The sequence below is a fragment of the Opisthocomus hoazin genome, chromosome 1, assembly GCF_030867145.1.
Source record: "Opisthocomus hoazin isolate bOpiHoa1 chromosome 1, bOpiHoa1.hap1, whole genome shotgun sequence".
NCBI lineage: Eukaryota > Metazoa > Chordata > Aves > Opisthocomiformes > Opisthocomidae > Opisthocomus > Opisthocomus hoazin.
In genome coordinates, this window is record NC_134414.1 from 47248927 (window position 1) to 47259453 (window position 10527).

The following is a 10527-nucleotide window of genomic DNA, read 5'->3' on the forward strand; positions in this document are numbered from 1 at the left end:
CATTAGGGTTATCATCTTCATAATTAATTTCACAGAATCACAGAATGTTAGGGGTTGGAAGGGACCTCTGGGGATCATCTAGTCCAACCCCACTGCCGAAGCAGGGTCACCTACAGCAGGCTGCATAGGATATTTTCCAGGTGGGTTTTGAATTTCTCCAGAGAAGGAGAATCCACAACTTCTCTGGGCAGTTTGTTCCAGTGCTCCGTCACCCTCAGAGTGAAGAAGTTCTTCCTCAAGTTCAGACGGAACTTCCTGTGCTTCAATTTCCTGTGCCCATTGCCCCTTGTCCTGTTGCTGGGCACAGTTGGATGTGATTTCAGTTATTCGACTCCTGTTACGTCTCACCAACTATTACAGACCAACTATACACTGATTCACTATTTACTGCCTGTCCTCATTGGAATGAACATCATGTTAGTGAAAAAGCTGCTACAACATAATGACTTGAATCGACTGTTAAAAGAGGCCCAAGGGAATGGACAAAAGACTCTAATTACTGTCCATCATGATGTGGAAGAGATACATCAAGTACTGGAGAGAATCAAAAAGGATGGAAAACAGAAATAGTGGGACACTCTTTTCGGATGGTCACCAACAACTACAGGACTCTTTAACAAGATATTGCATCCCATTGTGGTTTTATTAATACTCTCCATATTTTGCTTTGTTTTAACACTTGCTTTGTATGTTAAACTTTGACTTATGATGAAAAAATTAACTCACTTGCGAGCTCCCCAAGATTTCTTTGTACTTGTCATAAGAACACGTGTGACATTCCATATTAGTCCCAAACCTAGTGAAGTTTGAGTAATTTCAGTCACGGGGTGGAATATGTGGAATTATTAGTAAAATTAAGGTTTTACATCTGAAAATTAAGGTTTATATGAAAAAATGTAACAGTGTTCACCCATTGAGGAAAAGCATAAAATCGAAAGGAGCTCTGAGGATGGGACACAGCTGCAGCAGGCATGCGAGGAATCCACTAATACAGCAACACTCTGCAACATACCATAGGGGATGGAGCGGAGTGGAGATTCCGTGGCCATGGTCCGTGATGATAAAGCAGGAAGAAATGGTCCTCTAGAACTGATAGCAGCTCATCTGGTCCCCTGAGCCAACAGGTTTTAGAAACTTTGCCAAAGTGTTATCCTCTTGTGAACTTTGCTCATTTTAATATCATTTTAATACCAAAACACACCTCCATCCCAAAGGCTACCCGCCTCTGAGGTGCGACCACTCCTCTTCGAGTCTGAGCTCTCGATTTTTCATAAACTATACCTTCATATGTGAAGCAAGAAAATTTTACACCAATGATGATAAAAGGTATGTACGACTACAGTCACTCAAACTCCACCTTAAATGTAGAAAGAATATAAAAATAGCCAGGGAAATAGGGGATTTTGGGAGACGAAGGTAATACCGTGAGCAAGTCAAGGGAAACTCCACCTCAGACTGCCTCCGACAACTGGGATTGGTCGATGGGCTGAGCCTTGCTTCTTCCCTCCTTGGGACACTTTGGGTGAGACTTAAACTGAGCGCTTTTCTCAGGAATCTTAGAAATCTCTCTAGAGAGTTGCTCCCTACTGTCTATAAACTTTTCAGGCATTTTGTATTTGCACATGCTTTCTTGCAGACAGTCACTATCACAGACAATTCAAAAAACCTATATACCTGTTGCACAAATAAAACGGCACTGTTTAAGTAGCCAGTTGTAGCATGACTGGACTGAAGGTGCAGACTGCTATTAGTGTATCCAGAATCGTGGTAAACGTGACTGGACTGGTAGGGGCAAATTGGATATCACTCAGAATTTAAACCTAGCTGCACCTAGCCTCTCACTCCGGTGAAGAGAGAATGCAAGGAGGTTTATTTTCTGCCGCATTAATGCGACGGGCACCACTGAAAAGAGTCTGGCCCCATCCTCCTGACACCCACCCTTAAGATGTTTGTCAGCATCTATAAGATCCCCTCTCAGCCTTCTCTTCTTCAGGCTAAACAAGCCCAGCTCCCTCAGCCTTTCCTCATAGCACAGATGCTCCAGTCCCCTCACCATCCTTGTAGCCCTCCGCTGGACTCTCTCCAGTAGCTCCTCATCTTTCTTGAAGTGGGGAGCCCAGAACTGGATGCAGTACTCCAGGTGGGACCTCACTAGGGCAGAGTAGAGGGGGAGTAGAACCTCCCTCGACTTGTTGACCACAATCCGCTTAATGCACCCCAGGAGATCACTGGCCTTCTTGGTAACCAGGGCACACTGCTGGCTCACGGTCAGCTTGTCACGCACCAGCAGTCTCAGGTCCCTCTCCACGGAGGTGCTCTCCAGCAGGTCTGCCCCAAGCCTGTACTGATGCATGGGGTTATTGCTCCCCAGGTGCAGGACCCTGCACTTGCCCTTGTTGAGCGTCATCAGGTTCCTCTCTGCTCAGGTCTCCAGCCTGTCCAGGTCTCATTGGATGTCAGCACAGCCTTCTGGTGTATCTACCACGCCTCCCAGTTTTGTGTAATAGTCAGCAAACTTGCTGAGAGTACACTCCGTCCCTTCATCCAGGTCCTTGATGAAGAAGTTGAATAAGACTGGGCCCAGTACTGACCCCTGGGGGACACCACTAGTTACTGGCCTCCAATTAGACTAGGCACCGCTGATGACAACTCCCTGAGCTCTGCCATTCAGCCAGTTCTCAATGCACCTCACCGACCACTCCTCCAGCCCACACTTCCTGAGCTTGTTTTTGAGGATGTTATGGGACACAGTGTCAAAAGCCTTGCTGAAGTCAAGGTAGACAACATCCATGGCTCTCCCCTCATCTATCCAGCTACTCATGCCACCGTAGAAATCTATCAGATTGGTCAAGCATGATTTCCCCTTGATGAATCCATGTTGACTACTCCTGATAACCTTCTTTTCCTCCACTTGCTTAGAGATGACGTGCAGAATGAGCTGTTCCATCAACTTTCCTGGGATGGAGGTGCGGCTGATGGACCTGTAGTTCCCTGGATCCTCCTTCTTGTCTTTTTTGAAGACTGGAGTGACACTGACTTTTCTCTAGTCCTCAGGTACTTCTCCTGTTCTCCAAAACCTTTCAAAGTTGATGGACAGTGGCTCAGCAATGACATCTGCCAGCTCCCTCAGCACTCACAGAATCACAGAATCACAGAATGGTAGGGGTTGGAAGGGACCTCTGTGGGTCATCTAGTCCAACCCTCCTGCCGAAGCAGGGTCACCTACAGCAGACTGAACAGGACCTTGTCCAGACAAGGCACTCGTGGGTGCATCCCATTGGGGCCCATGGGTGTCCAGTTTTCTTAAATGATCTCTGACACAGTCCTCCTTGACCAAGGGAAGGTCTTCCTTTCTGCAGGCTTCATCTCTTATCTCTGGGAACTGGGATACCTGCGGGCCAGCCTTAGCAGTGAAGACTGAAGAAAAGGCGGCATTCAGTAACTCCACCTTCTCTATATCCTCTGTCACCAGGGCACCTACCTCATTCAGCAGCTCCCCCACATTTTCCCTAGTCTTCTGTTTGCTGTGACGTAACCTTCAGATCAAGGTTAGGAAAAAATCCCAAACACCCTTTTTTGAATATCATTTCAATGGGGCACTTCACATTTATCTATCTACCTTCATAGGCTCTAATTAAATCGCAACACTTCACATTAAAAAAAAAGACTAGAAGGCTATTAATCTAGTTTTAATGGGTAAGGTGTTCAATCTTTAATACCTCTTGAATATGCAAACCCTTTAACATGATCGTTTTTTATATTTTTCTTTTATCCTTTACCCCTTACCCATCTGTCCTTCTTATCTGTTTCTAGAACATCTTTTAAACACAATTAAAAGTGCAAGATGGCGTAACTAGCATAAATTGAACCTGCCTTATGATAGATACTTTAAAAATATGGGAAACCTACAAACCTGAAGGTAAACAAAGTAGGTTACATATTTGCTTTGTCACAATGACAGAAAAGAGGACTTACAGGAAAAGTAACTGCAGAGGAATAGTGTTGTGAGCTCTCCTTCCATGGAGGTAAGTTCAATGTCTTGCTCAGTTTCTTTCCTCCTGATCTCTCTAAGCTTTTAATGTGCATGTAAATGACTCATGTGTATGTGATCACAAATTTTTGGAGTTACCTGCATAGACACTTTCAACTCACAGGAGGGGCATTTTTTTAGTTACACATTGCATTACCTGTGTAAAGGAGGAAGTTAGATGTAGAGATTGCAGTCACATAAAACAGAGATAAATATGCTGTGGATATAGGACACAAGAGGATCAGTATCAAAGGCTAACTTTGGAGGTAAAGGTGAAGTGTAAGCTAAAAATCTTATTTACGAACATTCAGACTGATGTGTTTATACTTTGGATTCATTTTCACAATGAAACACATCTTCAGAAAATGCTTCCTGATGAGGAACATTTCTGTACCATCAAAATCATCGGATTTGAGGATTGTATTATGACCAAAATCATTATAATGAGAGGAACAGTATGTCAAATTTCAAATATCAACAAAATGTTATATGTCCTGAAACAGTCTCATGAGCTCAGAAACTATGCCACTATCCAGAACCATATGAGTCATAACAAGAAAGTAAGAGGGCTCTTAGGTCCCAGCAAAGAGTATTGCTACTAGCAGAATCACAGGAAAAATGCAGAGAAATGAACACACATCCCTGGAGCTTTCTTGAAGGAGTAAGCTTGCCAAAGAAGATGAAAGTACAGGGCTGAAGAGGAGGACTTGTAGGTGACTTGCAAGAAGTTTACAGGAAGACTACATGACTAAGATGATGCAGGAGATGAGGCTGTAGGGAGGAAATCCTCAGTTTCAGTAGAGTTCTACCTAAAAACTGTATTTATGCACATTAGTGAGTTTTAGCCTCATGGTACTCACTGTCAATACCCTCTTGGTTCCAACAGCAGAAGAGCAAACAGAATCCCTCAGCATGGTACCCACTATGAACGGACTTAGCTCTGGCAAGTGTTTGCCATGCAGTAGTAAATCTAATAAAAGTCAGAATGTTCTGAAAGTGAAAAATAATTGCTAGACGAATCTGGAATAAATATAAGCTGCTAAGAAGGAATATTTTCTTCTGGATAAAAATTATATGCCTATCATTGCACTGCAAGAGAAACCCTCTATTCTTGTCAGATGTTAGGGAAAGTTGAAGTTGCCATAGTAGAAATGTGTTTAAATCTACATTTAGATCCTACAAAGGAGTCTTTTAAGAAAGTTTTTGCCACCTTAAGGAAAATCTATGAAAATAGGTTTTTGTGTTAATTGTGTGGAAAAAATATTTCTAACATTTGAAAATACTACATTTTGAGTTGCTCCGGGGAATTTTTTCGGCTAAGTAGATTTCTCATTCAAACCTCTTCATGGCATTGATTCGAAATATTAAATATAATGTAAAATAAAATACAAAATCAACAGGAGGTCCAGGAGGCAGAGCTAGCTGTTAAAATAAGGTTTTGATGCTTATTAAAATGGTCTAAATATTGAAAGTCAATAAAATGAAGACTATTGATGTATAAATCTAATATATGAAGTCTTTGTACTAGGCAATGCACATATTCTGGTAGGCATAATAGTACAGCTTCAAAAATGCTCTCAGCCAGAGTCATACTTTTTTGATTCTCCCCTACAGTTACAGATATTGGATATGCTTCAGCTCACTGTAGCCAGGAATTTGTAGATATAGACATGAGTTAAAGGCATGGTCTTATATTTTAGGAAGAATTTTAAGAAGATGTAAAGTAAACGAGTATAACTTTCACTGGATTTCCACTTGCTGATTACTTTACCTGAAGCATAATACTAACAACATCTCTGAGTGAGGAAAGCTGTTTAGAAGCAAGCTAAAGTAAAAACACAAATGGAAAAATAATATTAGTAATAAATCTGTAGTTCCAGATGCAGTTCATATTGCTTGAGAAAAATGAAAAAACATGGAGAGAGGGGGAGATTGCTTTAGTCTAAGGCTGCCCACAGGGCGAAACACTTTTTCTTAGATTTCTTGTGCAAGAGCAGAAAGTTTTACAATTACAGTTCTCTTGCACAATGAGAGGTATGTTGATGAGAAAAACATCTGACCCAGGATATCCAGTCTCTCTAAATATATAATGAACTCTTTGAGAATGGATCAAGAAGAGAAAAAGAGATAACCAGTAATATGCATGATCAAATTCCTCAGAGTGGTGGAGTGGAGCAAAACTTGTGATAATCCTAATACTGTACTCACAGAGGGTATCAGTCTTTACACAGATTGTAACATGGAACAAAGTTGTCCGGACTGAAATATGACTAACAGACTAGTCTGGAATAAATTTTAGGTGATAAGAACATTCTATATTACAGTGGTTAAAGGTTTCCCTAGATCCTGTCCCTGTACCGCTTGATTGAAAGTCATCACTGTAGTAAACTGCAGGTTAGTCCAGCATTCAGTGCATATTGCTTTTCCCTTAATATTTGATCCATAGAGTATATCGTCTGTTGTCTTTTTTATCTTGTCTACTAAGACCAGAAAATTCATGTCCTCAGCTCTAAGGGTATCCAGTTTATTCCCCAATGCACTGATCAAGAGAATAATCATGGCCCACCAGGCAAACACTGAATTACTATATTTGTATACAAAAGGTTAATGATGTATATCTTAGAGTTTTTAGTAAGCTAGGTCAAGGAGATTAGACTAAGAATAACTGCATAACACTGAGAAGTATGAAACAAAAACTGAAAAATCCAGAAAACTTTCCAAATTAGAATATGTCTAGAGGATTTTTCTCCTAATGAAAATTGTGGAAATATCAAAGCTTGAGTCTCATAAAACATTTCAATCACTCAGATATATAGTATACTAAATAATTTTCAATTTACAATTACAAGAACAAGCTAGCTATCAGGAACAGGTGTTTCTGGGTTTTGGTTCAATTTTAACTAATTAAGTTAAATGAAAGAAAGAGCTAATATCCAACAAGGAAAAAAAAGTTATTAAGAGTTACGAGTGCTCAATACTTCACAAAAAATGATTACATTTAGAAATTCTGGGCTTCTTTCACACAGTTTAAAACTCAGTCTTCATCCAAGATTTTGCAGGGTTCATTCACAGACAGGAATTAGGTCTATTCTCAGTGAACCCGGTAGGAAAAAAAAATAGTACCTGAGATCTTCTTGTAATATGTTTTTCAGGGTTTCAAGAGGCATTTAACTTAGGTTTATATTATCAGTATGAGTAACGGTCATCACAGAGATCACTAAATCTGTACAGAATTTACTGTTTACAGGATTGCTAGGAGGAATAAATAGCTCAAAAAGGGAATTAAAATAGGTAATCTGCAATGAAAGAGAGAAGTTGGAGACTATCCAGAGTACCTGAAGTACTCGGTTCAGTTCTGGGGTCCCTAGTACAACACAGAACCAGCTATACTGAAGAAAGTCCAAAGAAGGGCCATGAATATAACAACTGGACTGGAGCATCTCTCCTATTAGGAAAGGCAGAGAGAGCTGGGACTTCTTATCTTAGAGAAGGAGTTTACCTTAGGAGGATCTTATCAATGTGTATGAATACCTGAAGGGAGGGTGTAAAGATGGGGCCAGGCTCTTTTCAGTGGTGTCCAGAGAAAGGGTAAAAGACAATGGGCACAAAATGAAACACAGGAGGTTCCCTCTGAACATTAGGAAACACCATTTTACTGTGTGAGTGACCGAGCACTGGCACAGGTTGCCCAGTGAGATTGTGGAGTCTCCATCCTTGAAGGTATTCTAAAGCCACATGGACATAGTCCTGGGCAACTGGCTATAGGTGTCCTTGCTTGCAGGGTGGTAGGATCAGATAATCTCCAGAGATCTCTTCCAACCTCAACCATTCTGTGATTCTTTAATTCTGTGAGTCTATGATCAGGACAGCTGTATCTCAGAAGTTCAAAAAGTAAAATTTAAAGCAAAATCTAAAGAAAATAAAGTGAATGGTAAAAAGAGTCTCCGCAGGCATATACGGAAAGCGGATGAAAAGGTAAGTAGACCAGAGTTTGTGGAGGAAAAGATATGGATCAGAAATGATACAGGTGTTAGCAACATACTAAACACGTTTTACTTCTGTTTTTAAGAAGGATGATAATGCACATAACACCAATGGAAAAGTAATGTAAAGACAATGAGAAAAGGTATTACAATATCATACATGACCTGTGAGTAAACTTTGGTCTTCTTGTAATGATTATATTGGATGTCTGAAAAATCTATAAGCAGACTACCAAAGGAACTAACATATTAAATAGCACATGTGCTATTTAATATGTTAGTTCCTTCATGCTTCACATGGAGTGAAGGGATTTATTTCTAAACTTCAAATTTAGTGATCTGTATTTACTGTCAAGTATCTATTAGGGAAACTTAAATCTGGTGATGTTTTATTTAAAAGAAAGAAAAAAAAATAAGTAAAGTATTTCCATTCAAATAATGAAGCCCTCAGAGGTCAATGTATTGAACACATGTGTAAGTTTAACTACATTCATAATTACTGTGAAATTTACATCATTAAGGAAAAGCATCTGTTTAAGTACTTGGCTGAATTGTGGCCGCCTTGGTCATAATGGGAATGTTGACACTATCTGATCTGCAGCTTAAAGGTGCAAAAGTCTTTTCTGTATTACATCAAATGACAACAATTCACCATCATTCCTGTGCAAAAGGGCAATACTACAAATTAATTCCTGTCTAGACAGAAGAAATAATGGTTTTTACCTAAATTGTCTTGGGCCACTTCTGGGACATTCAATGAAAAGCTCTACTACTAATGAATAAAAAGAAATTTTTTTTTCACAATTAATGAGCCATAGATATTTTAAGCACTGCAATCTGAGGACAGAAAGCTATTAGATTCAGAGGAAGAATGGAAGAAAATAATGAGATCAGAAGGGTGAGCTATTTTGGTACCTGAGAAAGGTTGTTATTCTAGTTCAACATTTATCATGCAGTAGCAACTTTAAAATGAGGAATCTAAAGAAAAGATGCTTGGGTCTTGGATACCATCTGGAAAGTTCAGCTGAAGAGAATCATGCATAAGGAAAGTAATAACATTAGTAACTGAAAATACGTCTGTAAAACACATTTTTTATTCAAAACTGAAAAAGAAAAAAAAAGCAGATGGTAGAATTTGGAATTGAAGATCAGAAACTAATATATTAGTGGTTGGATCCCGCAGTGACTGAAATAAACAGAGCTCTGCCATTGATTTTAATGAGAACAGAATAAAGTATGTCATCAGAAGTGCTGAGAAAATGTTGTAAACACAGAAGACCACATTCTCCAGTTGATGCAGTTTTCTGCTTTATAAATACAAATTGGACTTCAAGGGGCTAAACATAACCACTGGCCAAGTCCTCTAGTCAGGGAAATAATTCTTTGGGAATAGTCAGCAAAAGTAGCTTAATGTCTTTGGGTTTAAATAAGTTTTTTGAGGGCAACATGTGATAGAGCAGATACTCATTTATACTAGTTCAGTCACTGACATAAACTAGGGCAGTATTGTACTTTGATCTTCGACAAATCTAAGTAGCTCAGATCAAGAAGGAAGATCTAGCTCCCCTGTGATCCTGTGCTCTCTCTACAAAGTTCAGTTTGTTTTTGAATGAGGTAACATATTGGTCACTAAGATATAACTACTGCAGTAATTGCAGAATTCCACTGGGTTACACAATTATGTGTACTATGCTTTATTCTGCATTTACAAAGCATCCTCTGCTAAGACATTATGGAGAGGTAGGTCCTTTAAGGTCTCAAAGGTGTAAGCTTGCGTTTAAGCACCTAAAAAGGCATAATTTAATCCACAAAGGGCATGAGGAAAATTTTATCTGATATAAACCCTTTTCTATAAAGCAAACATATTTTTGGGACTGGAGCTGCATTTTCATGTTGAATTGATATATTTTATCTCTAAGGGTCATTGCAATTGTAAGTGAAGAGTGGGGGATGAAATATTAGGGAAAATGTGATTGCATAACAAAACTTTATCATTATTTCGAAAGGAATGTAACTACATACATGTTATTTACTAGTTCTCGGTTTTAATTAAAAACAAATAAAAAGGTGAATATAAATGGAATTGGGAATACCATGCTAATTTACATCAGTGTTTAATTTCCAGAAATACAATAATTAAAGTAAACACTAATTACTAAAACTATTTTTCGTTGTCAAAGTGCAAAACGTACTTCTTTCTCAAGCAGCCTTATGTTTTTACAAGAGCTCTCTCTCGTGGCTGTAAATGATACTGCATTGTAACTAGTTCAAATATTTTGAGAACCTTTTTAAAAAGAATTTTATACTACAATTTAAGGTAATAGGAAAAGCGGTAACCTAACTCTGTCCAGCTGTGTAGCTGATAATAATATAACTATAAATCTGAATAAATAATCTAAAAATCTGTTTATTTACTGAGGCATAAAGACAGTTGAAAATAGTTTCCTATATTTTAATCTAATAGGAAGGCTTAAAATGATAGCCAGTCTAGAAAAGATAGCAAGAACCAAATAT